At 35.5% G+C, this 25,446-nt stretch overlaps 1 pseudogene; it reads left to right on the top strand.

Annotated features, from left to right (window-relative positions):
• The first annotated feature begins 1,676 nt into the window (after nucleotides 1-1,676).
• LOC111544497 overlaps nucleotides 1,677-25,446 on the top strand; it is a 43,354-nt pseudogene continuing 19,584 nt past the window's right edge.

Raw genomic sequence — 25,446 nt, 5'->3', positions numbered from 1 at the left:
GCAATCCAGTGTTCATGCTGGCACTGTGCCCATAGCAGATTATTGCGTTTGTAATTGCAGAGAAATTAACCTGTGAATTTAAGTCAAGTTATTCTGTGAATTCAATTAGAGTGGACAATTAATTTTAATGACCCAGCCTTTTGAATCTTCCTTCTTCTCCTTCAAACGAACAATGTTTCCTGATTTATCAGAATATTATTTAAATTCTACTTTCTATTTAATTATTTTATTCATTCCTCCATTTACTTGTTCATTCAACCAATATTCGATGAATAACGTCCAGGTGAAGGGCACTATTTGGCTAGGCATGAAATAATGAACTGATGAGGTCCCTGCTCTCAAAGGGCTTATAGTCCAGTACACTGCACACAAAGTTTCCCTCTCTCTTCATAATAAGTTAACAAACAAAATTTAAATCTATTTTACCAACATGAATTTGAGGTTAACAGAAGGTAAGTGATAGTAATAAGAAGTATCTATGTTAACATTATAATTCAAGACTTTCAGTACATTGGTTTTATTTATTCTTTAGTTTCCTTTATTTGTTTAAAGTAGCAAGGACTGAGCATTATTTACTCTGCTCTTGGGTTCTCATTAAATTCTTTACTTTAATAAACATGAAACAGATTAGTTTTTACATTGAAGAGGACAAGGATTCTTGTGCAACAAAAAGTCCTTTTCTATGTAAAAATCAACCTCTAAATATTGTCTATTTAAAATTAGAAAATAGATGCTTACCTGCTATATTTATTGTTATTCCTACAATTAATTTTGGGTAATGTGCATTTCTATCATTTTTGGCAGTATTATGATGGTTTATCCTGAACAAAAGTGATATTTAAGTTTTTGAGTTATGAAGATCCTCTCTGGGATCCTTGCCAGAAATAACGAAGTTCTTGCTTGGACCAGTGGGTCTGGAAACTGTCACTTCAAATAAAATGTGTTTATAAAAGAGCACTGCCTTTGTATCTTTTCCAAATAATAAAGTACTAAACTCAATAGTCAATATTTTGATAATGCAACATATGTACAATAATATGAATATAATATTCTTGTCATAGAGAATGAGTTAGTCAAAATAAAACAAGTTGCAGTCGTGTAACTGTGCAACTATTAGGAACAGAATCTCTAACATTAAAATAATATAGTAGTTCAAAGACACATAATAAAAGAGAACAACTGATTACTTTTGACTCTTGTTATCAGATGAAATCTATATTAGGCTTTAGTTAGAGTTTGATATTTTTAGTCTTCAAAGAACATTATTGGTCACAGAACATTTTCTTATATGACGTATTTTTGAATATTAATAATTTTTGTCTCTTTATGTACATAGAGTTGGAGAATACATTATTTTTGAGGTTTCCAGATAATTAAAAGAAGTTCTCACGGTCTCCTCTCTGCCTAGTACCTAAATGCTTTTTATCTAGAAAGTGACAGATCCCCAACCAAAACAACCTCTCAACTACTGTTGAAGTACAGTCACATGAAAGGATGTGGACACACAGATGAACATAAAGCTGAGCATGAAATATCAGACCTCCTGGGTTTCAGTCTTAACTCTGCTGATTACCACTTTGTCAAAGGGGGAAGTCTCTTACTCACTTTCCCAGCTGTAAAATAGAGATAATAATAGCACTATTGTTATTATGTGGATCAAATGAGATAAAGTATTCATGGCTTTATCATATTGTGGTGGTAATGATGATGATGATGATGATGGTGGTGATGATGATGATGATTGTGGTGGGGATGATGATGAGATTCTGAAGGAATTCAGACCTTTCCATGGCCTGTGTGGATTTTTACATTAGCCCTTCACCGTGTCCAGTTTTGAGTTTCTTTATTGCATCCCATGCAAGCTACCAGAGACAGCTTTCCAAAGAGTAAATCTGGTTGTGTCACTTCCATAGATTGGCTCTCCATCACCTTTGGCTAAAGACCCACACTCTTTAGTGCGGCATATAAGGAAGGCTCTTCTCTCATGCCCCTTCAGTTTCTCACACCCTTGAGTCTTGGCACATATTCTGGTCTCCCTGCTTGGAACACCTACTCTTTGGCCCCACTTGTGGAATTTGAATGTATCCTTCAACACTGAGCTCAAGTTGCCATGAAGACTTTTCTGATTCCAGGTTCACCTCCCTCCCTCCACACCCAGGATGGTACATAGGTCTATCTTGGCTCAAATTTCAGTCTGTCAGCTTATCATTTCCTAAAAAACAAACAAACAAACAAACAAACAAACAAAAAAACAAAAACAAACAAAAAAACAAAAACAAAACAAAACAAAAAAACTGTGAATCATTTGAAAACGGGGTCTATATCTTTTTTTCATTAACTTGGAATTACAATTTCTACCACATAGAAGGTGCATAATAGATGTTAACAGATACATAGTGAGCAGGTCGGAAGCCTCTCCTTTTGCAACTCTGTGTTCATTTTCTGGGTACTGATGTCATGCAGTACATGTTGATATAAAGACATGGATTCATGAAAGATAAGGCAAGAACATCCGTAAGCAGAACTTGTGCATGTGGCTTTTGATCTTTTAAATAAAATTTTAAAGTCTGTTATTTTATCTTTTTATGCTACTTAGCTGGAATAAGAGAATCCATTACAGTGCTTTTAAATTTTAAACATGATTTTTAAAGTAGTACATTGCCAATAAAGAATGAATTATTTTTGTTGAAATTTTGATTTGACTAGGTGGCCCATTATGTCACCAAAGTGGTAGTAAGAAAGTTCTGGGTCTTTGCTGTTCACTCTTCTCTGAGGCGGTGTTATGCTGAATCTTGTACTTGGATGTCATGATTGTAACGGTGCTTAGAATGACTGTATCAGTCTGGGGGTAAAGATGTGGTCTTAGGAAATGAGATTAATATCCCCAAAACACTATATCAGATTATTAGTGTTGTTATGAATAATTTCAATATGTTTATGGAAATATTGAACTGTGTTATGAGCCTCTTTTAAAAATTTCCATGCCATACTCAGAGAGGTAAAGCAAGACACAAATTTTAAAGGAAAAAATGAGGAGGATTAATGTAATAGTTTTGAGATCTTGGTTACAAAAGTCAATAACAAGGGTGCCAGCAGGCTGAACTTGGACTGGCAGTTGTCGGGCAGGTGCCCTGGCAGAAGTACTTTTTGTGTGGGGTTGTGACAGCCTTTGTACAAGGTTGTGCACTTTGCAGATTCTTTTGTGATAGTTTAAAAAGAAAATTCCCATGCTACACTGACATTTTGAATATGAATTAGAATTTTAATGTGGTTTGTATTTTTTGAATAAGCAAATATAGAGAACTCAGATAAGATCTCTATCCCCTCCCTATTAATAGCGAGCTGCTTTCAGGAGCTTCAATCTTAACTTTCTTACACTCTGAAAGAAAAAATGTTTTGAAACAGCAAGAAGAGCCTATGTTTCCGAGTTCTTTCCTGCTCTCTCCTCTAGCACCTGTGTTGTTCGGGGTCTTTTCTGCTGCTATAACTAAAATAGCAGAAGACGGAAAATATCTTATTACAGGCAGGTACTCACCACTTCATTGCTTTTTCTCCTTCCAGATTCAGCTCATCTGGCTCTATCTTCTCTTGCTGCCCATATAGATAAGACCCTTCTTGGAGTCTCCCTTTTGAGGTTCTGTATCCTCCTTACAGTGTAATAAACCAAAACTCAGCACCAATTAGTTGCACAGGTCTTGTTCTAACATTAAACTTGTTAAACAGCTGTGCTATCCCCATGGATTTTCTTAGTTGGTCTTTTACTTAACATGTAAGGCAATTGAGGCACAAAGTGATTTGGGATGAAAATAGAAGCACAACCCTAAATGTAACTGCTATGTCAGTAAGTAATACTACAGTAATAGTGAGTTAGAATAAAATTACACTACTTTCTAGATAGATGTTTAGTTTTCGTCTATTCTTTATGCTCTGTTCAGGTGTCAAGGATTCTTTCTTATTTGTATTATTTTATTTCGACAATATTTATTGAAGATCTACTGTGTAGATGTTTTTTGAATTCAAATTGTACTTACTGAATAAATGAATCTACATCGTAAATTTCTGAAATGCTTCTTTGTGATTCTAGGACCTGGCATAAGTCTTGGCGCAAGTAGATACTTAATCTTTGTCAATACCTGAATACACTAAACAAAGTTGGGTTACATGCCATGAGTAGGCAACCTGGAGAAAGTGAGTAGCACCTATTTAGTTTTTAGGAAGAAAGATGAACAACTTCATAAAATAAGTGACACAACATCCCTCAAACCTCTGAATTTCTCTGAGACATTTTCAGGGGAGGATAATCACAGGAGGAAGCCTTTAAGCCTCATTCTGGGATCTCTGAAGCTGTCAGTTTTCAAGCCTGCCTCTAAGGTTACCCAGGAACACAACTGTAAGGGAGAATCACAAAATTCCATTTAATTCCATGGAATGCAATTCAACAATGCCTAGGAAAATCTAGATAAAATAAAATGCTATGATAAAATAAAAAATCTACATACAGTAAAATACTGTTCTATGAAATTGAAAAGTCTAGATTAAGAGAATGACAATTAATTAAGGTGAAAAACTGGGAAATCAAATGACAAATTTCAACTATGCAAATTCCTATTTCTTTCTTTCTGTTTGTTTGTTTCAATAGCAGTTTCCTTGTTTCTCTTCGTCAAAAAATTGCTGAGGTAAATTCCTTACCATTATACAGTATATTTTGTGGAGCACGTTGGCATAGAATTACTTTATTATTACTACTAATGAAGAACACTATAGAATATTACATTTATATAACAGTTTATGTTTTCTTAATCATAAATGTTTGCAATGTAAGGGACCTTAGCAACATTCTAAATAAATTCCCTTCTTTTTACAGATGAGGGAACTGAATGATACAGTGATTTACTTATTGTTTTTACTTTAGGGAAAAGTGAACGAAAATTGTCATACAGAATTATGTTTTCAGTTACACGAAAAGTGGTTGTCAATGAGACACTCAAGGTCGAGTTGATATCTGGCTTTATCTTCTTTTAAAAATGAATTTAATAACTTCATTAAAATCTAAGAATATATAAAGGCAGCAATACCATTACTCAGTTAACAGAGATTTACTTATCATAATTTCAAACAAGGAATTCATCAAGTTGCAAATTCTTTCTAAGGAACTGTCCAGTATTCAAAGAACATGAGGGCCATATCACCCGTCATGCCCTTGATGAAAATTCCAACAACTTATTCTATATGTGGCTAAAAGAGGGCTGCTTTATGTCTCAGCTAGCTCAAGGTATAGCTGAACAAGAGACAGAGTTAAGGACTTCTTTCTTTTTAGAGAATCAAGATGTGCACAGTGTTCTGGGGTGTCTATTCTGAATCAGGTTTCCATACTCTCAAGTGAATGTGTCTAGACATCCTTAAGGCTGTTTTTGTAGGTGTCCTTAAGGTTGAGAACTGGTCTTTAGAGAAGAGTCAGTTCCCACAGTGGCTCAAGACCCCAAGGCCATTTGAGAGAAAAATCAGAATCAAGCACAGGAAGACAGTGCCTAAAACATTAACAGACAGCCACGGAAGGAAAAGAAACACACATACAGACACACAGACACACACACATACACACAAACATATATACACACACACACATATAATTTATGGAGAGAAGGAGATATACTATGGCAGTGATATCTTTATCTTTAATAAGGTACTAACTTCTTTAAAAACATGTAGCATGATTAGAATAAAACTATCTTGACTCAAAGAATAAATATTTGAAAATATTTTCTTCTCTTGCAACTAGCTTAAGATAGCATTTCTGAATATCTGTACTGTGGGAGCACCAGCTTTGTGGAATGTCCTCCTACAATACTCCCTCAACCCCCACATTCTAAGAATATGGTGATGACATAACTTTGGGAAATATTGGTTTCAACAAAGATAAATAGCAATCTTTGGTTTGGGGCTTAAAAATCATTGTAAATCTATAAAGGAAGTATTTAAGATGCAGAATTTTCTGTATCAACTACAGAAACTTCTGTGGTTTGAAGCAACTCATAGTACCAGTGTTCCATGAAACACACTTAGGAAGTAGTGACTTCCACCATTTAGCAATGCAGTAGGAATTGAGGTTAACCAAGACATCTTTTCATCTTGTGTGGAGCTTACATTTTAATACCATGAAGAGGAGTCTTAATTTGATAATTGTTATGACTGTATAAGTAGTATGACATCACTAATGACTACTATGTTTATTCAGTATAGACCCCCAGAAGTCTAATGAGTTGTTCAGAACTTAGACAACCTAGGTTACCAGTATTTCAACTTTCGTAAGCAACAGCAGACCTTTTATTTAAGCACATTTTTTTATAGACATTCAATATGTAAAAGAGATAAAAGGCAGGCTGGTTTGATTGATTTGGGGGTAGAGTGATAGACTTTGGTCTTCTGACTTCTATAGTGGTCTGTGATTTGTATATTTGAAGATCAGCAATTACAAGAAATTTGTATGAAGTTCTCCTCAATAAAAAAACTAATGCTGTAATATTCTGTATATTTTAACAATTTTTGTTAATAAAGCACCAAAAAGCAAGGGTTATCTTTATAAAATATTTGATTGAGTTTGATTCTATTTTTGCAGTAAACAGTTTCTATGTTGTAGCAAGTGTTCAGGAATTATAGAGTGAGGTTGTACTTGTCAGCCTTCTTGAAGTGAATTTTTGAAGACTCCAGCAAAGCAAGATTTTTCTTATAAGTTGTTCCCTTATTTTTTTTTTTAATAAAGGATGCATAAATAAGAAGAGAATGACAACTTCTAAAAAAACTTGTGTTGGTTTTCTATTGCTATTGTAACAAATTACAATTTAAAACAATGCAAATATATTATTTTTAATTCTATAGGCCAGAAATCTCACATGGGTCTTACTTCCCTAATGATCAAAACTTTGGCAAGGCTGTTTTCCTTCCAGGAGCTCTAGGGAAGAATTTGTCTCCTTGTTTTTCTTCTGGTTTCTAGAGGTTTCCTGCATTCTTTCACCCATGTACTCCTTCCTTCATGTTCAAGACCAGTAAATTTGCCTCTCTTTGACCCTGACTGCCTCATCACATCTTTCTCTGATGACAGCCAGGCAAAGGACCCCACTTTGAAGAACTCATGTGATTACATTGGGTCACCTGGATAACCCAGGATGTCAAGGTCTACACTCATAAACACATCTGCAAAGGCCCTTTTGCCATGCAAGGTAATATTCACAGAATCTTGGGATTAAGATGTGAACATTTGAAAGAATCCATTGTTCTGTCTATCAGAGTATTTTAAGTTCCTTCCAAAAATGCTAAATGTATAATTACTAAATGTATATTATAGTTTCATAAAATTAAATAAAGTATGAGTCTTTTGTTTCCTCTTTGCATGTGAGCACTTTCTAAGTGACCAGCAAGATACTACTCATTCTTCAAGGTCCTGGGTCAGTGAGCCCTACTCTGGGACCTGTCTCTCTACTGCATCTAGTTGCTTCCCCTTCTGAATTTCTTCTCTATTTATAGGTGGTGGCTTCTGTGTCCATCTCCAATGTGTCTTCTGGGCTCCTGTCAATAACAAGAGTTCCTAAAAACAGGGACTTAATCCAATTCAGCTTTTTAAAAATAGCAGACATTGTAGGTGATATTCCTAGAGACATTTCCTAGGTGACCCTCCCACATTTTAGACTATCATCTATATGCCCGTAACTCTCAAAATCATTATCTCCAGTTTTTATTCCCCCTAGAATTCTCAATTCCCTTAGCCAACAGTCTATAAACTATCTCCTTTTTGATACCCATCCGTGTTGTGGGTCTCCAAAGCTACTCTCAGATTCAATGATTTTCCAGAAGGACTCAGAGAACTCAGAAAAGCTATTTTACTCATGGTGACAGTTTGGAAGGTGAAGGGTTTGAACACCACAAGCCTGGGTTAACCCTTTACTGAACAGCCTCTCCAATTTAACATGGCTAAATCCAGAACACTTCATTTTCCCCCAAACCTGCTCTTACATGAGTCTTTCCCACTTAGGTAAAAAGTATTAGTATCCTTTCAGTGGCTCAAATAAACAAAACACAAACAAAAAATCTAAAAATTATTCTTATTAATTTATTCTCCTCATCCTTTATGTCAGTCTCATCAGCAAGTGCTAGCAATTCTCCTTTTAAAACATTTCTAAAAAGATCCCAAATTTTCCCTCTTATTTCTCTCTCTACTGTGATCATAGTCCAAGCCACTTTGGCTATAGTCTCCTAAATGATTTCCTCTTTTAACCTCCAATCTTTTCTACACAGAGCATCCAGAATGATATTTTAGACTAATGGAGATCATGCCATTACCATGCTTAAATCCTCCAGTGGCTTTCCATCATCAGACCCGAAGCCTTCTCTGAATAAAAAAGCTTTATTCTAACCCCTGCTTGCCTCTTTAACCACACCTTGATTACTCTTTATATCTCCAACTATGATCCTATCAAAATGGTCTTCTTTTTGTTGCTTGAACTTGGCAAACTTGTTTTGCCTCTACTGTTCTGCTGCTTGAAATACTTTATTTTCACATGGCTGATTTCTTTCACCATTTGTAATATTCCACTTAAATATCAACCTCCTCAGAGAGGCTTTTTCTGCCCATCCTAAAACAGGCAGTTGATTACTTACCTGACATCATCCAATTTTAATTATTTGTATTGCATTATAGCCATTGATATCTAACCGTTTGTATTGTTTACCTTTAAAAAAATTTATGTTTTAACTTTTCTTTTCTTGTGCGTGATATAAAATCCCATGAAGGCTTGGTCTCGCTTGTTCCTTTTGTATTTCTTGGTTGACACATAACAGACACCCAATGAATATATTTACTCAGTGGATAAATTTTTTAGTATCATCACCATATTTTAAAAAATTGCTTGGGATTATAACTAGTGTTTAATGAAAAGTAGTTTAACTGAATTTTTGGTCTAATAAGAATCAGAAGAATTCCAATAAAGTTATCTGCCTTTAACTCTCACATGTTTTTTATTTTGGGGTGGGGGGAGCATTTTCTTTCCATTTGCTCATTTGTACTCAGCAGCCTTGATTTTTCGTCTTAGCTATTTAAAAACACCAAGATGATTCTTGCATCTTGGTAAGTTTTAGCAACACGTTAAAAATTTGATTTTAAGGCTGAGATAGTTTCTACATAATTTATAGTTGATTAAACAATCAACCAGAACTACATTGAAGAGTCAGGTTTATAAAAATTCCTTACTTTTTATTTAATACGTCTAGGCTTTTAGACTAGGAATATCACCTTTGTACTAAAACTGTCATGCCATTATTTGTACATTGTTGTGTTGCATATTGCCTTTCTTTTAATTTTATTACTCATGTTGTTTACTTCTACCGAATGACAATGACAGAGGAATGTCACTAAAGCTTAATTCAGAGTTTAGTTATCATGGATTTGTTATGATAAGCAGAATCAGTGACAAGTGAGCTAACTTATTTTCATACTAAACTGAATTATAATTGCCAAACATTTATTTATTCTTGGCAAATCTAGTAACCTACTAAAATAACCTCACTTTGATAACCTTCTATTGCCATTATAAGCACGTTGTGACATCTGATTCCAAAAGGTATTGAGTAATTTACTTTAATATGCTGACAACAAATGTGCACCAATAGCTGAAAACACTGGAAGCAGATGAAAGCTTAAGAAATGAAGAGAGGATATGTGGCTAACTATAACACACTTCCTTATCAAACCTGAGATTGGCACATACTAAAAACTGTAGCTAACTCAATCTTCCATGCCAGTATGTTTGAAAATACTGCATAACCAATCACTATCTTAGGAAAAACTTTCTAGGTCCAATCTCTTTCTGCCTATTAACACATGTGCCTGTGAGTTGATCCTGATGCTGCTTTTCTTGCAAGAGTATGACAAAACACAAACACAAACACAAAAACCCAAGTGAGGTGCTCTGTCCTCCACTGCACCCTGGCTCCTGATGTCCTGCCAGATTTTGCTGACATTAAACTAAGTCTTTAGAGTTCAGAAGGCTGGGCAGGTGCACCAGACACATCAGAGGCAAATGTGTAGCAGCATGGAGCATTTCTGCTGGGCCTGTTGGGTTTGACATGCCAAAATAGCCCAGAAGGAATAGCAGTGCCTTTTGAAGAAGCTGAGATGCTTCCCTGATGTCACTTCTCTGAGTTTTAGATCAATGGCTGGAAGATGAATCGGAACATGTGAGGAGAGTCACTGAGGGGAAAGGTGGTGGAAAGGTTGCAGGAGCGAAGCACCCAAGCCCAGAGAAAAGGTGCGGTGAGATGTGCAAGCAGGAAAAACAAAGGACTGAGTCATTGGAGGACTAATTGACAATGGCACAGCTGTGACAACAATTTGCCGGCGGCCTGGCCTATTTGATGAAAGGGTCTCTGCTTTCCTTGGAACCCCAGAGTTGCAGTGGCTCACAGGAACACGCCACTCATGTTTCCAGCTGGCTCAGCCTCATAAATACCTAAACTCACAGATGACATTTTTAATGCTCTGCAATTGCTATTCTGCATTTATATTTATTGCAATTCAACATTTCCATTAGTGAATCTATCATTGATAAATTTGTCACTGCTTCAGGAATACAGTCCATCATGCTGCATCAATTTCACTTTACAAGCTATTAATGTACTATAATGCAGCTTAAAATATCATGTGGATATATTTGATTAGAGAGGTGCCAGAGTCAGTCAGATTGAACTGAGAATTGCAAGAGAACCCAAATTCTCAACTTACTTATTGTAAAGATTTAGCCTTGGTGCTCAGTGAATGTGTTAATATAACAGGTGCATCTCTTTCACTTTTTCAAACAGGCACTGGAAAGAACAAATTTTAGGAACCTATTTTGACTTAGTTAGTTCGAAGCACAGCAGACTTACAGTATTTTGTTGACACTTGACATGTTTATTCTTTTAGCAGACTCATAATCATATTTTAATATTTTCTGCATTCAATTAGCAGCTTGATTCAAGAGACAATGATGGCATATGAATCCAGGAGACGGGACCAACTATAGTCTTCTGAAATAGGGTAAATAAAAATGTTAAACCTTTCTAAATGAAACACAGATTTTCAGTACAAGACGAGATATTTCTGGATACTGCAACAATTTCTCCTAAAAATAAACAAAAACAAAAGGCATCTGTGCAATGAAACTTTGGACAGAAATTAAAAATGCTCAGGAATATGGACTACATTAGTTCGTTAGCAGTTAGAATCTGGCAAATCACTGTGTCCATAGGCCCCAAAAGGTGAAGTAGAGCAGGTCAATCTGAGCAATTTTAATATGTCTGTCAATTGTCAAATGCTCAAATCATTTTCTAAATCTCATTGTTCCAATTGTAAAATATAACGGAATACATTTATGTACTTACAAAAATCTGCTTGTGAAGTGCTATGAAATTCACTAGTGAAAATTATTTTTCTAGACAGGTGATTAATAGCACAAGTATGTAGAATGATATGCATTTCAAACCTTACTGAGTTACTTTTCAAATGAGCGGCAGCAGGCAAGGTAATATTTTTTTAAAACCTCAGTTTTCCACATGTTTAATGAAGATAATAAGATGCAATCTATGGAGTTTATCTTAAATTATATGAGATGCAAGTTGTGCTATGTCCACACAATGACATGCAGGCAGATGGCTCTATGTGTGATGTACAAAATGATTACCAAGAATTAGATTAAAACAAATAAGACTAGAGTACTACACATATAATATATAAACAAGATATACAATATATATGCACAGAAATTTTGGTAAGATACAGGAAACACAGAAATCTGCAGTTTCTGTGGGGATGGGAAGGTGAGACGTATTTTCATATTATGTCCTTTTAGGCTATTTGATGCATTGCTATTTGTTCATATTACTTTTATAATAAAATTGATAGTTTAATGTTTTACAGGGTACAATGTCTTAAAAAGATTAACACATTGCCTAGCACATAACTAGAGCTCAATCATTGTTGGCTCTTTGTGTAATGCCAATAATAATTGCTCCTTTCTCCATGAATGTAATAGATGCCTTTGCAGCTGCTCAATAAGTATGTTAAGTTTGATTCTGAAGTTAAAGAAGAACGCTGCATGGAGACACATGGATTTGCAAAGTCCATTTGATAAATGTCTCCAAGTGCGGTTACATTATAAACTCAGGAAGCCACCAGTAGTATGAAAGTCTGCTTAAAAGTGTGGCTAGCAATTTGAGGGTGTGTTCATAAACACAGAATGCATGGAGTGAGGGTAGCAGTAGTTCCTGTCTGCTTTCTATCAGTCATAGCACTCAGGAACTTTGTGTTGTGGGTGGGTTTTCTATGTTGTGAGAGATCTGAGGAGTTAGAGCCTGGGCAGAGGAAAATGACCAGGACAGTGCAAGGGAGCAGACTCCACATCAACATGAATAGCTAAAGGAACTGAGGGGGCACTGAAGAACTCAAGGGAGCCCTTATAATGACAGTTCAAGGGCTGCCACACAAGAGGGATTCAACTTAATCTGTGTTAGTTCCTGAGGGCAGAACTGGGACCACTGGGTAGAAGTTAAAAGGAGACTTATTTCCGCTTAGAGTCACAGCTAAAACCCAGCATGTCATGATTCATAGCAACAAATGCCACCCTAGGCAAGGATAGACTTTTCTGTTAAATTCTGAAGATAAAATGTACCAAAGCATCTGGATTCTCACAAGGATAATGTCCCAAATCTAAACTAAATAAATAATCCCTGCATGTACAGCTTTACAAAGGTTAGATACATGTAGTGGATGAACTTTGTGTCTGCTGCAATTAAACAGGCTGCAGAACTCGTTGCTAACCTTGGCTCCATCTCGTCACTGCCCCACCTGTATGCAACAAAACACATCATCCTTTTGATTTTGCCTCTTCAGTGCTTTTAGCCCCCATAGCTTCATTCTAGTATCACAAACCTACAGAGTTTAGATATTAGGCACCACTCTGCTCTGATACTGGACTTGTTTCTTTGCCTTCAATTTTCTCCCTTTTTTCATCGTCAGTGCCCTCATGGCTGTGTGTTTTTGCTTCTGCTGTTATATTTAGCTTCTGCCTTGCATCAACATTAGTTGGGTAATATGGGTTTCCTCTCACTGAAATATAAGCTCCTTGAGGTTTGAAGAGTGATATATTATTGTATCCTAGAATAGAGGAATCCTCAATAGATTAAATCACACCCCTTTAGGAAGAGTAACGAGAGGAAATGCAAGTAGATTTAAATGTTTATTAGTCAACTATTCACCACCAGCTTCCAGCCCTTAGTTTTTCCACACATCATCTATCTCTAATGGTTGCAAACAACAACAAAATACAAAATATAATACATAGTTGGAAGACAATCTTTAGATAATAATGCATGTATCAAACTTGTGTCATTAAGGAAACCTACAATCCACATGCTTGTTATTTTCCCAATTTCTGAAATTGCCATTATGGGTAATTTTAGATTTATCCAAGGGTGATATTCCAAATTTTTTGCAGCCATAGCTGCATAGGAACTAACAAATACAGTCTTTAATGCTTGAGCAGAGTTTGTTTGGGGGTTCCCTACTGTGCTAGACATTAACCCTTTGACTTAGGAAACTCATTATCAGCACTGGAAGTACCAATTGAGTCAAATCTCAAGAAAACATAGTGATATGTGCTCAGCTTACAATGGGTATTCAAACTGCTTTCCTAAGAGTTACTGAGCCCTTCAGATGTGTCATTTATCCTTGTAGGCCAAGTGGAATCCTATGGGATGTCAGGGCTTTTCAATAGGTGGTTTCAGTTTTCTCTCTGGCTTCTGGTACCCTGTTTAAAAGTATATTTGATAGTCTTAAACAATAAATGCAGGTTTCATAAGCACATCGCCTAAAATGAGAGAAGCAGTATAGGATTGCAGCCTCCGTATCAAAGAGTGGGACCTCAGAATTAGGATCACTGTTACAGTGAACTATATCAAATGTTTACCCAGATTTCCAAAAGTATAGCTCCAATCCGAAAATCTAGCACACTAAAAATCGTCTGTTTTACCAAGAAATATTCATTTTTCTAAACTTTCAATACTACTGAAAAAATGAAAAACAAATATATTGATGGGAGGAAAAAGGCAGTATTACAGAAATTTCACAAATCAAATTATTCTTCAAATTGTTTTAACAATCTTACAGTAAATTGTTCTTACACTCATTAGCTCAATTTAAGAAACTATTGTTTATTAGGCATCTGCTCTGTGCCAGACGTAGTCCTGATTGTCACTGGATATACATAGATGGGATGAGTCAGTCTAGACAAAGACTACAGTCTAGGAAACTGGCATTTCTTCATAACACTTATCAGAATTATAATTTCCACAGTAATTTAGTTAATTTTTGAAATGTCTATCATTCTGAACTGTGACTCCATGAAGGCAGGAATCTTTTCTGTCTTGTCACCAGTAGGTAACACCTAGTACAGTGACTGGCATATGATAAAAGTTCAAAAAATGTTCATAGAATGAATCAATTAGTAGATCAACAAATTACTATATTTCAAAAAAGAGTAACAGACATTTTATTAGTAAAATACTCACGAGGTACTGGGATCCAAAGATAAGCATCTTACCTATTACAGTGAGAATTTGTGAGTGTGTCATTTGAGATATCCACTAATTATATGTGTTGCATACATATAGACTTAATTATACTGAGATTATACCCACCCCAACCCTTCATCCAAGAACATTCTAAAACTAAGGTTTCATGCTTCAGTCCCCAAAATATTTCATGAAGTGAAGGCAGGGAATGCTTAAAATAAAGTGCTTAATTATTGCCCCAACTTGCACCTACCTGCAAAGCCTGTGAAGTCGTTGTCACTGTCCTTCCTAACCACAGGGAAAGGGAGCGATCTTGGCTTGTATTTACAGATAACAGAGCTGAAGGAATTTCAAGCCATGTGTATGAGTGCAGACCACAAGATCAATGGAGCCCTGCAGAGAGTTCCACAGGCACAGCATGAGTGACTTAGTCCTTTCCTAGCCTAGGAGCTGCTGGTGGGGAATCTTTTTGCTGTTAGCAATCCTACTGTGTGTTCATTCTTGGGCAGTGTGACATTATTTCTGTAGTGTGAGTCACCCCATTTCTGATTGCTACATGCCAGCACGCACTCCTGTTGCTACCCAGAAAATGACAGCTTTTCCTTGTTGCCTCTGGTGGTGTCTCACAGCATCCCTATCGCTTGTGATCAACAGCTTTAGCTCCCCTTCCTACTGTTTCTTTAACATCTGTCTCTGTCAGTCCTCCTCACACTCTTAGCTCAGCGGTCCTTGGTGGCAATGGGCTTGGCTTTGATGCCAGTTGGCTTGCAGAGTAGGAACTCAGTACTGCTGACCCCTTCTTGTCATTTGAGGTTATACACAGTTGTTACTGACAAAATGAACACAAGATATCCTGAATTGGAATGTGACTCTGGAAGTGCTATTCACTGCAAGGCTGGATCCAGTCAAGAATCTGGGGGTAATTCCATTTTCCAGGAGTTAGGAGTTTGGATCTTGTGCATCAGTGCATCCTTTGAAAGGATCTAATTAGCTCTGAATTGCCTTTTGGTATTCTGAATATATACTACTCCTCTGATGAATGCATATAATATATATTTCCTTTAGATTTTTGAAGAACAACACCTTGTAAAACTCACCAACAATCCATAGTCATGGATTGACTCTTCTCTTTCTGGAGATTAATCAATATGTATTGATGGTCATTGAGCTTTAGAAACTCTCACCCTAATGATATGGAAGATCACTTGATGAATTTTCAAGTGGTATTTCCATGCTCTTCATCATATCTTATAGCACAGTCAACAAAAACTGCACTTCACTTTCTAGTGCCATTTTGATAGGAAAGTAAGGGCCATACTAAATTTAACTCAGAAACATAATACCACGGATAGCCATAGTCTCTACTAATACTGGCTTCAGTTATATATATATATTTTTTTTAATTAAAAATCTCATTTTGTAATTCCTTTTTCTTTTTTTTTTCCAAGATAGAATTTTAGAATTTTGCTTTGTTGCCCAGGCTGGAGTGCAATGGCATGATCTTGGCTCACTGTAACCTCTGCCTCCCTGGGTTCAAGTAATTCTCCTGCCTTAGCCTTCCGAGTAGCTGGGATTACAGGCACCTGCCACCATGACTGGCTAACTTTTGTATTTTTAGTAGAGACGGCGTTTCACCATTTTGGCCAGGCTGGACTTGAACTCCTGACCTCGTGATCTACCTGCCTTGGCGACCCAAAGTGCTGGGATCATTTTGTAATTTCTAATGACCATTTACTAATTAAAGCTATTTTCAGTCATGATAATTAATCGGTGTTGGGAAGTGCCATCATTGATTATGAAATTCGGAACTATGTGTTTTTCCAGAGAATTTACTACGTTTCACAAAGTTCTTTTTCCTGTCTGAGTCAGTGAAGTGGTTGAAGTATGTCATTGTTTGGTGGTTGACAAACGTAATTGTTCTGTCAGTAAAGATGTGTTCAGCTTGGATAATTCTAAAGTGTTAAATCCAAACGTGAGCTTTTGATTTATTTCAGTGAGCAGTGCTATCTCTTTAGTATCAAACTATTAGCATATTTGAAATTGTGAAAAAGGCTAAATATGCAATATTTTAATCTACTTAATATTCTTCTTTTGACCTGGTGTTGAATATCCTACTTATATTAATTAGGCCTCTTTTGATTAAGTCCAATGGATACTCATTTAATCTGCCTCCACGTAACCAAATCTCTAGATTGAGAGGTACCCTCTATTTCCCTTATAAAATGCACGAATGCCATCAACATGCTAAATGCAAGAATGAGGTTGTTATTCTCTAATATGCTGATGCACTGTTTCTCCTACCAGTGAGCTGAATGCTTGAGAATGAGTAATTATGTAATTTAATTTAATATATAGTTCCTTATGAATTATCATTGTGAAAAAGAGTTGTTGTGGGTATTAAAACTAAATGAGTACTTGGGAAAATTTGGTAATGGCAAATCATTGAAAAATGCTCAGGAATCGGGGTGTGGGTAAAATAATTATAAATCTGGAAAGAATCCTTAAAATTTGGAAGGGTTCTTTACCCACATTGCTTTACAGTGAGCTTAAAATTCCCATTATACTTTGAAGAAATTTAAACTGGAAATCACAATTATTGTATTTTTGACTGTAGTTTACACAAGAATAACTAAGGAAACTTTAATTAGAATATATAAAGTTAATTTGGAACTATGTATACATTTTTATATTTCAAATAACAATGAAAGGCTTGAAGTGTTCATCACTTGTATGGTTTCCCACTTGAAATTAATGAGTTTTAGATTAATCAGTCATCTACTGATCTAGATAATTTTGGAAAATAGTTTTGTATGGCAGCAAGAACTGACTCCGACTAGAGGATTTACTGGAATAATACTAAGAATCTTACTGTATCCAAGCATGAGCTGAATCAAGGCCCTGCAAGGGAAGGAAGCTCTAGGGAGTTCAGAAGCAGGAGTTTGTGACTACTCTTATTGCATCTCTGCTCATGGTGAGCCCTGGCAAATCTCGGTCTGTATCTCTAGATTATAAGTTTCAAGTTCCTGAGCAAAAGAAGCTGATTCCACCAGCTTGAATTTGCTACTCTTGAATCAATCAGCCATCCTGGACCAATCATCTATATCCCAGAGAAAAGGCCTGATTTGACAGTTATGAATCAAATAGCCACTTCTGGAAAGAAGGATGTGCTACACCCTTAAAATGAACGACTTGAGGATTGTAAAGAAAAATTGGAAAGAAGTTTTAGTGGTAAATATATGATGACAATGGGGAATTTTATCCACTAGAATTCTGGACAGCTGCTTCCAAAGCTAAGGGAGGTCAGAGTAGAATATTCGAGTGTAATTCTTGAAGACAGGAGAAGCAGAGGGGGTCACACAGAGGTGAAGTAGGATTTTTGGAGGAGTAGAATATGAGCAGCAATTGTCTAGAAGGAGGAAATAAAGAAGACAGCAAAAAACGAAGGAGAAAGAGACAGAGGAAGAGCAAGTGAGATATCTTGACATCTGCCCTGTATATGGGACACTTGAGACAGAGAAGAATTATGAGTTTTCATAACTTTTTCAGGATGAAGCACTACATATATATTGCCCCTTCTACTTCAAGAAAGCCAAAATAAATGTCTACACTTTTTAAAAGGATTTAGTTGTTAGATTGGACAAATACAAGCCCATCTCAATAAGGCAGTCTATAATTTTCATGTTTAAATATCTATACAGTAATACACATTTTAAAAAATATTTTAGATTTAACATTGCTTTTGGAATCATTTCTGTTCTTCTCTACTTATGCTTATATGAAGAAAAAAAGTAAAAACAAACACATTTATACCATTCAAGGAAAACTAGACAATTAGAAACTCAGGTTCTAGTCTTTGCTTCTCCAATTAATAGGTCTATCGAGTAGTAGTTGTAAGCCTCATTTTTCTGACTCTTAAAATGTGGTGCACTAATATAAATATTAAATAAATTGACATATACAAATATGTACAGTACAAAAGCAAAATATTATTCTAGTGTGAAGTTACAAATGGCTTCTTATCCATATATCCTTAATCATTACAAAACCTGAAATTCTAGAGAGGTGGAATAAAACAAATATTAATAAGTATTATTAATAAAGTAATATTATTTCATTTTGAACCTTTTACTTACCCCCCTTTATTATTCCTTCTGGAAGATCACAATGATCACTCATCCTGTTTTTTTCTTCTCCAGTGTGCCCAAAACATTTAGATCTTCTAGAGTTCCTCCCCACACACCTCCAAAATATGACAAAAATATGGTTCTCTCTTTCTACATGACCCCAAAATAAATGTGTAGGGACCTTTTGTTTTGGGCTTTTACTGCTAAGTACTACCTGGAAATAAACACTAAAAGCAAATATAACCCATATTGAAGTTACCAATCCTTAAGACACCTCAACATATTTTTAGGACATTTGGGCCTGGACTGTAGGGAAGTGTACATGTGGCTAGCCCTTCACCATTTCCCATGATCTCTTCCCTAACTTTAGAAGGTCTTGGGGATGTTATTCAAACCATCTGTGTAATCAGACAATCACAGAGACAATAGCATTATGAACTACAAGAAGTGCTTTGAGTGTAGTAGGTGAAGCCATTTTAGTATTTTATTTCCTTATTTTTGGCCTTGGTTCTCCCAAAGATCTCAATGAAAGATTTCCAGTTCTTGAAGAGAAGAACCTCGTTTGAGGCACCTCCTACTTGCTGTCCTTTGTCCTTTCCCTCCTTGCCCCAGTACCCTTTCTGTCTCTGGTGTAGAACCCTCTTATTCCAGAAGATGATCAGAAAAACCTACTAGGACAAAACTAAGACATCTCAGTGCGTCCAGAGTCAAGCAGATCATTTATAAATTAAGCAAACTCTTGGCAAATACCTGCAATTTTAATATTTCCTTGTTCCTCTCAGAAAAAAGAAATTGCCTTAGGTCATTTCTGACATATAATTTGGGCCTCCTGTATATACCCAAGATAAAAAGAAACATGCATGAGTTAGTTTATATTACACTCTGTATTGCAGAAAGATTATAGCTTTCCATAAACTCAACTCATAAAATGACATTCAATGTAAGTTATTTCTTTCTAGAGAGATTCCCATGGAATGCCTGTAGTTTTAAAATAGTACTCGTTGTTTATTGAACCACTTAAAGAAATCAAAAGTGATTCTGCTTATGTTTTCTTAAAGAAGAAAAGAAGTTAATTTTGCATCTATCCATGTTTCCTCCATGAGAGTATGTTCCAGGTGAGAAATGGGACCAAACGGGAAAACTTTATAGTTTCTAAAGTGAAAGGAGGACTATAGCCATCACTTCTGTTTAGCTTTCAATTTTTCAAGTTTTACCAGCCTTTCATCTCCTCCTGATGAGACATTTCTTAACATTCCTCATACATAGCTATACAAATGGATATTAATAAGAAAAAAAATACATGAATTATTTACACAATACAAATGCTTTAAACATTACTGTGAACAATAATATTTCAACATTATCCTTAACATCTTTTGTGTGTGAAAAGCCAACATTTACTTACTCTGGGAGAAATAATATATGTTCTTATGGCAAAGTCATTGAAAAAATTGTAGATGTATTATTTGCTATGTGTATATATATGTATTTTTAATAAACTGAATTTTTAAATGAAATATTATGTCTCTGTATATTGTATGTGTGAGTGGTATTTAAACTTATTTAATTCCTCCATAGTAATTCCTTTCATATAATATAAATTATTTGAACTACAATTGTTCAAGTGCTTTTAAACAGTAAATGTCTATATAAGCAGTCAGTATTACCATTACTTCTATGGGTTATTTACACCCCTATGGACTGCTTTCTGCATTTGATATAATTTTTTATTTTTAAAAATTATTGATGACACAGCGAAATTTTCAAATACCACCAACTATGATGTTTGCAAGCACTGAGAGAATCATTTAGAATTTTTGAATCATAAGAAATGAAATCAACCTCCACTTGTGCAGATTCCTAGTATGTTACGAATGCAATGTGCTCTTGGTATTTGCTTATCAAAGGAATGTACTAAAATATTGCAGAAAAGGCCATGGGCCATGACGGACTTCATTTTATTACTTCACTTTCTTTTGCCTATTAATTCCACATTCCTCTCTCTTCTATTGGTCTTATTAATGGACTTTAACAATGAGATAAAAGTCTTCAGTCCAGTGTTTAGCAAAAAATTGCAGAATTTCAACATGAATGAGACTTCATTTTATAGAAGATATTGCGGTTAATGAATTGTCTGCATTTTGATGTTTTCAGATCTTATTAGGCAAGTCTAACTCAATGAATAGTTTCCTTATTTGACGATTACTTTATTTTCTTATGTAGTCCTCGAATTCAAAATTAATTCAACAGATATTGATTGAATTTGTAGATATGCTTCTGAGGTGGTCCTTTAAAATGACTGCTTTTAGTCTTTTCTTCTGTGCTTGTTCTTGTATTCTGTTCTTATGTTGTCCTGCTCAAGATTTAAAGCCCCAGTAAAGAGGCTTCAATTAGCCAAGCTCATGTGAAGAGCTGTAAAGCAAGGAGAGAGGAAAGTTTTGGAAAAGAAAGAGATGCAGGAACCCCTGATTTTCTTACAGGTAAGACAGAAACCTGGTTTTTTCCCATGAGAACTGCACTTATTCGGGAAAAGACAATCTGCAAAAGTAAGATGGAGTGTGTTAAACAAAGGTGGATAAAGAATGGGTTCTATAATCAGGAAGTGTACATGGAGCGGGTGAATATATACCATAGCCTTGATGAAAGCGGGGGTTTCAGATTGGTATAGAAAGAGAGCCAAAAGTATGTCAAGGATGAATTAATTTGGATTACTAACATTCAATTGTTCATTTTCTTACAGTCTATTGAAACAGGCAAGAATCAAACAAAATCACAGACACAATAGCATTATGCACTACAAGAAGTGCTTTGAGTGTAGTAAGTGAAGCCACTTTGTAACAAGAGTCTTGGTAAAAGTCCTAGTTCACTCTGTGTTTATCTGAATTTCACTTGTTCATTACTAGCCTTATTGTGAAATACTAACATATGTACAATTTTTCACCTTCCTTACAAGGGAATTGAGATTACTGTGAGTTTATTAATGACTCTGATGCCCTCAGAGGGAGGTTCAAAGTATTGCAAACAAGGGATATGAGAAAATTATTTTCTCCAATTGTTTTTCAATTCAAGCTTCAGTTGTGTCCTTTATTTGATATGTGACCTTGAGCAAATGTCTTAAATTCTCTGAGTCTTCAATTCATATATGAATATATAATATTCATTTTGATTGTTTAATGTTGATATTGAATATAATAGTTTTTAAAAATTATTTGTAGGACTAAGTATATTGCTAGTTACATTCCTTACATTAAACTTCAGGGGAGAAATAAATGTATTCCAGAAGAAAAATATCCCAATTTTGAAAATTCTATGGCATTTTACAGGAAAAACAAACAATTCAACATAAAATATACATGCACAGTATAACAATGAAGTTGAGGCTTTAATGTTCAAAAATAATGTTTAATATTTATCTTTTAATACTAAAACTGTATTTGTCAAAATTTATATAAATGCCATCTCTACTTGCTGTAGTGTTTTGTCGTCCAGTAAAATGACAACTCATTTTCAATTATTAATAATATCAGATTTCCTGGTTTAAAAAACTAGTGAGAGCAAATAAATACATAGTTTTTTTCTCAATTATCTTCACCAAGGAAACAATAATATGAACACTCTAAAATAGCAGATAACACAAGCAATGCTGTTATCACTGGCTTGGCAAGCCTTGCTGCAATCACATTTTCAGTCAGGTATTTCTGAATTTGGAGAATTATTAGTCAGAACCAGACTTCCACAAGTTGGGTCAGCAGTTGATAGCTTGGTTATGTGATGTAATCTGAGGGGGCAAATCCCGAAGTATCTCCCTAGTGTACATAGTACCTGAAAATCTCGCAAAACTCATTGAAATACCTACCTGGTTGATACAGTTTGACTCTGTTGCACCCAGATCTCATCTCAAATTGTAATCCCCACACGTCCATAGAAAGAAGCGATTGTATTATGGGGGAACTTTCCCCTATGCTGTTCTCATGATAGTGAGTGAATTCTCACGAGATCTGATGGTTTTATAAGTAGTAGTTTTTCCTGCATGTTATCTCTCTCTCTCTTTCTCTCTCTCTCTCTCTCTCTCTCTCTGTCTCACCTGCCACCATGTAAGACGTACTTGCTTCCCTTCCAGAGTGATTGTAAGTTTCTTGAGGCCTCCTCAGCCATATGGAACTGTGAGTCAATGAAACCTCTTTTCTTTTTTAAATTAGCCAGTCTCAGGTATATGTCTTTATAGCAGTGTAAGAACAGACTAACACATTGGTTATGAATTATAACTTTATCAGAGAAGAGCAGAAAATTAAGTCACTAATGGCCAGCAAATGTTTTTCTCCCTCTCTTGCTGGGCCTTCCCTTTACTCCTTTCCAGAAAAAAAGCTTCTTCCATTCTTCCTCAAATATTCCTGTAACTATCCAACTTCCATTTCTTCTTATCCTGGAATTGGCTCTTCCTTTTCTTCAACTTGTTACCATTCTACATCAGCCTTTAAAGTTCAGTTTAAAGCCCAGCTTCCATAAAACCTTTATTACCAACTCAAGTTGAAAGGCTTTGTTCTGTCGCTGAACACTTACAAGCTTTGTGGTCTGTGTGATTCATTCGGTGTTTAATCATTTGGTTTTGCCTTGTGACATCTATTCAATTACATGTTTGGATTTTTAAAAATTACTGTTTTTTTCTTTTCATTTTCTTTATTTTCTCCCCATTTTTCTGGTTCAATTCATTCTTTACACAGCTTCCAGAAGGATCCTTCTAAATGGCACTCTTCTGCTTAAAACACATTGCATACCAATTAAGTCCACATTTCTTACCTTGACTTGTGAAGACACATGAGTCTTCCTTCAAATCACATAATACAACAAGCTACTTCTTGCCATTCGGACATTGCCAATATTCTTCTTTAAGCTTAGAATTTTCTCTGCTTGGTTGGCTCTGTTCTTCAATGTTCCACCTATGTGTTATCTCCTCTATACTTTTTCTCCTAGTTTATTATAAAAATGAGATCCTTTCTGGGCTCTTTATCTTATGGCCTTATTCCTTTTTTTTTTTCATGTATATCCTAGCATTTTCCATTTATGTCTCAGAATCTGCTCTTCACCATTCTGCATCCTGCTTTCTGCTCTGGAGATCCCTGGGAACTGTATCCATGGTCTCCTGCCTTCCAGACTGGGGTTGGATTTGTCCATTGTGAGATGAGATACAGAAAGTGGAGAGTGAGCACTGGGCATTTATTCTCCTGGCTCCCTTCCCTCTCCATAATCCAGTGTTGGTTGTTTCCTATAAAGTAGTTACTATTTATTTTTATTTTACAGATGAAAAAAGTGAACTCACAATGGTTGGCTGAATGCGGTGGCTCATGCCTGTAATCCTAGCACTTTGAGAGGCTGAGATGGGCAGATTGCATGAGGTCAGGATTTCAAGACCAGCCTGACAAACATGGTGAAACCCATCTCTACTAAAAATACAAAATTTAGCTGAGTGTGGTGGTGCACACCTGTAGTCCCAGCTATTCAGGAGGCTGAGGCACAAGAGAATTGCTTGAACCCAGGAGGCAGAGGTTGCAGTGAGCTGAGATCATGCCACTGCACTCCTGCCTGGGTGACAGAGGGAGACTCTATCTCAAAGCTACCAGAAAATGGTTAAGTGATTTATACAATTAACAGTGACTGAGAGCACTGTCAGGATTTATATTTCAGCATTTTAAAAAAATCGCTCTGCCTTATTTAACAATTGGATAATCACAAGTGATCCAATTTTTATTTCTCAGACTAGTTAGAAACATTAGTCTGAAATTAATTTCTACCACTAAATTCATTGTTCTTTTTAAACTTATGCTCACAACAAAGGATGAGGAACAAGCTACCATAGCATTTATTCCATGCATGTTGAGCTGTAGAATCCTACAGAATTTGTTATCCAATGTGTCAAAAATCATCTAGTTTTATAACAAAGAAAAACAAGAGTTGACCACATTTTCAAAAAAGCGTGATAACTATCTTGAAATATGTCCTGAATACAAGTATAATAAGATGTCTTAATTATAACTTGTTTTTAAGAATTATTTGAACTTAATTTTTAGGTTAAGTAACAAAAATTTGTTAAAGATCTTAACAATATTGAATTACATATATTGTCTAACTCAATAATGTTGACCAAACTCTCAATGAGAGAGTTCTAAAAATCATCATGTGGCAAACCCGTTAGCAGAAGTGTTTCTGTAGTATATTTGTAAGTATAAAAAAATGCTACTTGCGCTTTATTAATTTAGAGAACAAATGCAAAAGGTAGAAAGCAAATTTAGGAAGAATGCAAAATGTTGAGAGGTTTTAAATCTTAGGAATAGTCTTGTAGGATATAATTGTTTAGGTCTTGAAAGTTTAAACCTTCTACACGTTTTGCTAAAACATGATATGCCCAATATCTCTACTCTTCCCTCAAACATGAATAGCTGCATAAAAAGGCATTCACTCACTTAAGGACATCCATGAGTTTCCTTAAATATGGAAAAGGCAAAATACATGAAAGATGAGAATGAACTCCAGTGAAAATACAGATAAATATGGCGACAGCTGTTGCTGAATAGTTACAGAATTAGCTTGAGAAATGAAACCTCTGTAGTTCACACACATACACACACATGCACACACATACACAGACACACACTTTGGATTTATTTATGAAACAGCATCTTCTAAACACAGAACCTTGCATTGCCGAAAAGGCAATTAAATAGAACAGCAT

This window comes from Piliocolobus tephrosceles, chromosome 4 (assembly GCF_002776525.5).
Source record: "Piliocolobus tephrosceles isolate RC106 chromosome 4, ASM277652v3, whole genome shotgun sequence".
Taxonomy (NCBI): Eukaryota; Metazoa; Chordata; class Mammalia; order Primates; family Cercopithecidae; genus Piliocolobus; species Piliocolobus tephrosceles.
The sequence above is the reverse complement of the archived record's forward strand: the minus strand, read 5'-3'. Positions and strand labels throughout refer to the sequence as shown.